The 5,616-nt window shown below is 43.8% G+C and overlaps 1 pseudogene; it reads right to left on the bottom strand.

Annotated features, from left to right (window-relative positions):
* Nucleotides 1–1,325: 1,325 nt before the first annotated feature.
* On the bottom strand, nucleotides 1,326–2,306 carry LOC101672888 (annotated as a pseudogene).
* Nucleotides 2,307–5,616: the final 3,310 nt, after the last annotated feature.

Below are 5,616 nucleotides of genomic sequence, written 5' to 3'. Positions count from 1 at the left end.
CCACATTGAGTGCACAGATTACTTTAAAAAAAGAAAAGAAGGAAAAAATGATTAACAACAGTAACACTATGGGATAGAATTTGAGGTGGTTTTTGTTGTCTTTTTTGCTTTACTGAATTTTTCTTTCTTTTTTTAAGATTTTAATTTTTTATTTGTTAGAGAAAGAGCGCAAGCAGGGGGAGCAGCAGGCAGAGGTAGAAGCAGACTCATCGCTGAGCAAGGAGCCTGATCTGATACAGGACTCGATCCCAGGACCCTGGACCATGACATGAGCCAAAAATAGATGTTTAATCCCCTGAGCCACCCAGGTCCCTTGAACTTTTCAATTATTCTATATTAATTACACTGTATTTATACAGTCTTTTTGGTTTTTTTTTTTTTCCCTTTGGAAACCAACAACCTTTTATTCCCAAACTCACTCAGGGTTAACTCTTTCCCTGGCTAACACATCAACAGTACCTCTAATAGGATCTTGGATGAAGGTACAGACCTAACAAAAATTGTCTCCCCAACAAAGGATATATATATATATATATATATATATATATATATGCATAAGTATTTTTAAAACAGCGAAATTCACCAGTGTTGCAGGGAAAAAAAAAATCCCCATGTGATTTCAGTCCATAAAAAACAGCCTTTGGCAGTCTGTGCTGTGTTAAAAACTCCAACTCAGGATACACCTCAGAGGAAAGCATTTCCACACTTAAAAAAAAAAAAATTAAAAAATTCCCCTTTCTCTTTCTTCCAGTTCAACTTCCGCTGCTCACTCCTAGAAACACCCAGAGGATAACTGTAAAAACAAGCCCCAGTTCACTTCCCTCTGACTGTCTGTGAAGGCTCACACAGAGGTTCAGTCCTCAGGAATTTTCATCCCTAAATTTCTAGGCACTTGCAAATTGTTCTCCTGTGTCCTTCAAGGAGGGGTCCGAGGGCTGGGGCAAGGACCCAGGAAGCCAATAACTGGAATGTCAGCCAGGACAAAGGGAGGGGAGGCCTTCTAGATAAACACACCTGACACCTTACAACCTCAAGTCTAACCTGCCAGGTAAAAACAAGTAGCAGCCGGCTGTTCCAAAGAGGTGCTTCTGTCCCCTTTCCCCTTTACCATAAAGGTGATGGGAAAAGTCTCATGACTATTTGACCTCCACTCTCTTCCATATACTGTGACCTCAGGTTTTAGGCCAAAGCCATGTTGCAAAGACAGCCATATGGTCCCAGGGTAGAACCTTTCGTGCTTCTGTCTGGATCAAGCTGCTACTCTTGGCAAATACTTGGATAGCAGCTTCTAGAAAACTGCTCAGAGACAGTCCTCCAGCTCAGGGTCACGAATCCTTCCAGTTGATGGGCTCCTTACCAGCCTTCTACAGCAGTGCATTTGTTTGAGAGAAATGTCTACATCCGAAGAACCCTCTGTCCCCTCCCCAGGCCCACAGCGACAGCAGGGTGGGGGGTCAGGGGATAGGGGGGTGGGCTTACACAGCCTGTAGCACATAGTGGGGCTTCCTAAGAATGGCACTGCCTTTCTTCTGAGAGTAAGAGCCCCAGAGCAAGAAGACAGGGGCCAATGGAGTTCTGACTTAGTCAGGACACAACTGCATCAGTAAATTGCTCCCTTCCTCTCTCCTTATGAGAACTAGCCTGATGTGCTTGGACTATGAGGACAGTGTTGAGTAAAAGAACACCTTGCTTGGCCCACCCAGATAAATCTCTGTGAACAGGATGAACAAAACCATCTATGTCCTTAGCTTTTTGTAAATGTTTTCTAAACTTGGCGGCAGTGGAACAGGTCTTCGAACCCTAAAGCAGAGCTCATGGGCTTAGATGGATCCACCAGACGGATCCTGTCCCAGGGTGACAAACTTCATCTGTTTTAGGGCACACAACACATCTGGGGCAACAGAAAGACTTGGTATGCGGGTAGATAAACAATGCAATGTTTTCTTTCCTCTGCAGCAAATCCCATTAGCTTTATGAAATATGGTTTTCCTGACTCTGCACTCAGTGACATGTTCCAACTGTCAGGGAAATCCACGGGTATGCTGCATGCGGCAAGTCTGAGCAGGGTAGCCTTGTTCCTCTGGACGTGGACCAACTGCCCGGGGCTCAGCGGCGAGGAGGACAATGTGCTAGGGTTCTCCTGCCCTGCCGGGGCCTTCTTGGAGCGGCTGGCCGCCTCATCCCTGCTCTCCTCAGCTACTGCCTGCCAGGCCAGTCTGAGGATGGGACAGCTTGGGACTGTGGGCATGTGGCTTCCTGGCAGGACTTGGGGAGAAGAAGGAGCAGAGTGTCTTCTGGTCCATCATCTCAGAGCCCAAGAGAGGAGAGATGAGCTGCCAGGGAACCTGCGGTATCCACCAGCTATGGTGGTCTGAAACTGGCCTATGTATACAGTCTTTAAAAATATGTCAAAATCCACTTGGGACAAATCAGTACACATAGGGTCTTACCTACAGAATTTAAAAATCTGGGCCAGATTTTTAAATAAAAGTTGAAATAGACACTTAAAAATTAAGAAGTGATTTGGAATGGAAAGAGAGGGCCCACAGAGACGTTTAGACAAGGAACGCACAGACTTCTGGATGGACAAGAGAATTAGGAGGCAAGGAGTGGTCCCTAGTGGCCTGGTGGCAACTCCCAACTCCTCACTCTAGGATTCTGGGCTTCATTTCCAAGCTCCTTGTAACCAGATAGGCATCAGTGGCTTCATTAATCCTTGAGCATCATGCTGACATAAAGATGACAGGACAAGGGTGCCTGGGTGGCTCAGTGTGTTAAAGCCTCTGCCTTCGGCTCAGGTCATGATCTCAGGGTCCTGGGATTGAGCCCCACATCAGGCTCTCTGCTCCACGGGGAGCCTGCTTCCACCTCTCTCTTTCTGCCTGACTCTCTGCCTATTTGTGAGCTCTGTCAAATAAATAAATAAAATCCTTAAAAAAAAAAAAGATGGGGCACCTGGGTGGCTCAGTGGGTTAAAGCCTCTGCCTTCAGCTCAAGTCATGATCCCAGGGTCCTGGGATTGAGCCCCACATCAGGCTCTCTGCTCCACGGGGAGCCTGCTTCTTTCTCTCTCTGCCAGTCTCTCTGCCTACTGGTGATCTCTGTCTGTCAAATAAATAAATAACATCTCAAAAAAAAAAAAAAAAAAAGATGACAAGACAGGAGCACCTGGCTGGCTTAGTCAGTTAAGCACCTAACTCTGGATTTTGGCTCAGGTCATGATCTCAGTGTCATGAGATCGAGCCCTTCATTGGTTCCACACTTACATCACATAGTTTTGTACTTGACAGGTTCTCAGTAAATGTCTATTCATTGATTATTTGGGAATATATCAGGAAGCAGCAGAACAATCATAAACATTCTTAACAAGCTCAACTAGAAATCTCATGTACAAACTATATATTATCTACAAGAGACTCACTTAAGATCCAAAGACAGAAATGGATTGAAAATAAATGGGTGATGGGACACCTGAGTGGTTTAGTAGATTAAGCATCTGACCCTTGGTTTTAGCTCGGGTCCTGATCTCAGAGTCCTGGGACTGAATCCCACATCAGGCTCTGCTCTCAGTGGGGAGTCTGCTTGAGGATTTCTCTCCCTCTCCATCTGCTCCTTCGCCCAATAGTGTACACTCTTTCTCTCAAAAATTTAAAAAAAAAAAAAAGTTTTTTTAAATGAAATTAAGTGGGTGGAAAAAGACATTCTATTTAAATAGTAACAGGGGCACCTGGGTAGCTCAGTGGGTTAAGCCTCTGCCTTCGGCTCAGGTCATGATCCCAGGGTCCTGGGATCGAGCCCCACATCGGGCTCTCTGCGCTGCAGGGAGCCTGCTTCCTCCTCTCTCTCTGCCTGCCTCTCTGCCTACTGTCAGATAAATAAATAAATAAATAAATAAATAAAAGAAAAAATCTTTAAAAAAATTAAAAAATAAATAAATAGTAACAAAAAGAGAGTTGGAGTGGCTAAATGTCATATAAAACAGACTTCATTTTTTAAAAAAACATTTTTTATTTACATTCAATTAATTAACATAAAATGTATTATTGGTTTCAGAGGTACAGGCCTGTGACTCATCAGTCTTATATAATACTTATTTCTCATTAAATCCCATGCCCTCCTTAATGTCCATCATCAACTTACCCCATTCCTCCACTCCTCCCACCCCCTCACCTGCCTCCAGCAACCCTCAGTTTGTTTCCTATGATTAAGAGTCTCTTATGGTTTGTCTCCCTCTCTGGTTTTATCTTGTTTTATTTTTTCCTCTCTTCCCCTAGGATCCTCTGTTTTGTTTCTTTAATTCCACATATCAAGGAGATCATATGATAATTGTCTTTCTCTGACTGACTTATTTTGTTTAGCATAATGCCCTCTAGTTCCAATCACATCATTGCAAATGGCAAGATTTCACTTTTGATGGCTGTATAATATTCCATTGTGTGTGTGTCTGTGTGTCTGTATAGACACATACCACATCTTCTTTATCCATTCATCTATCAATGGACTGCTGGGCTCTTTCCGTAGTTTGGCTACTGTGAAGATTGCTGTTATAAATACTGGGGTGCAGGTGCCCCTTCATATCACTACATTTGTATCTTTGGGGTAAACACAGTAGTGCAATTGCTAGGTAGTAGGGTAGCTCTATTTTAAACTATTTGAAGAACCTTCATACTGTTTTCCAGAGTGGCTGCACCAGCTTGCAGTCCCACCAACAGTGTAGGAGGGTTCCCCTTTCTCCGCATCCTCGCCAACATCTGTCATTTCCTGACTGGTTAATTTTAGCCATTCTGACTGGTATGAGGTGGTATCTCATTGTAGTTCTGATTTGTATTTCCCTGATGCCAAATGATGTGGAGCATTTTTCATGCATCTGTTGGCCACTTGGATGTCTTCTTCAGATAAAAAGCTTTAATTTTTAAAAAAGATTTTATGTGTTTATTTATCAGAGAGGGAGCAGCAGGCTGAGGGAGAAGCAGACTCCCTGCTGAGCAAGGAGCCTGATGTGGGACTCAATATCAGAACCCTGGGATCAAGGTCTGAGCCAAAGGCAGATGTTTAATGCATTGAGACACCCAGGCATCCCAAAATGGACTTTAAATTAAAAATTGTTATGACAGGGGCACGTGGGTGGCTCAGTAGGTTAAAGCCTCTGCCTTCAGCTCGGGTCATGATCTCAGGATCCTGCGATCGAGCCCCGCATCAGGCTCTCTGCTCAGCGGGAAGCCAGCTTCCTCCTCTCTCTCTGCCTGCCTCTCTGCCTACTTGTGATCTCTGTCTGTCACGTAAATAAATAAAAAAATATTTTTAAAAAAATTGTTATGACAGACCAAAAGAGGATATTACATATTGAAAAAAAGGTAAATCCATCAAGAAGCTATAATAAACATATATGGACCAAGTAACAGAGCCCCAAAACAAAGCAAACACTGACAGATTTGAAGGGGAAATTGAGTTTTATGATAATAGCTGAAGACTTACATACTCACTTTTTTATTTATTTGAGAGAGAGAGAGAAAGAGAGAGAACATGAGTGGGGAGCACAGAGGGAGAAGAAGCAGACTCCCTGCTGAGCAGAGACCCCCCCCTGAGATCATGACGTGAGCTGAAGGCAGACTCTTA

Source organism: Mustela putorius, unplaced genomic scaffold (assembly GCF_011764305.1).
Source record: "Mustela putorius furo isolate JIRA1106 unplaced genomic scaffold, ASM1176430v1.1 tig00000224_pilon_pilon_pilon, whole genome shotgun sequence".
Classification (NCBI taxonomy): Eukaryota; Metazoa; Chordata; class Mammalia; order Carnivora; family Mustelidae; genus Mustela; species Mustela putorius.
Note: the sequence above shows the minus strand (reverse complement) of the source record. Positions and strands in the feature narration are given on the sequence as shown.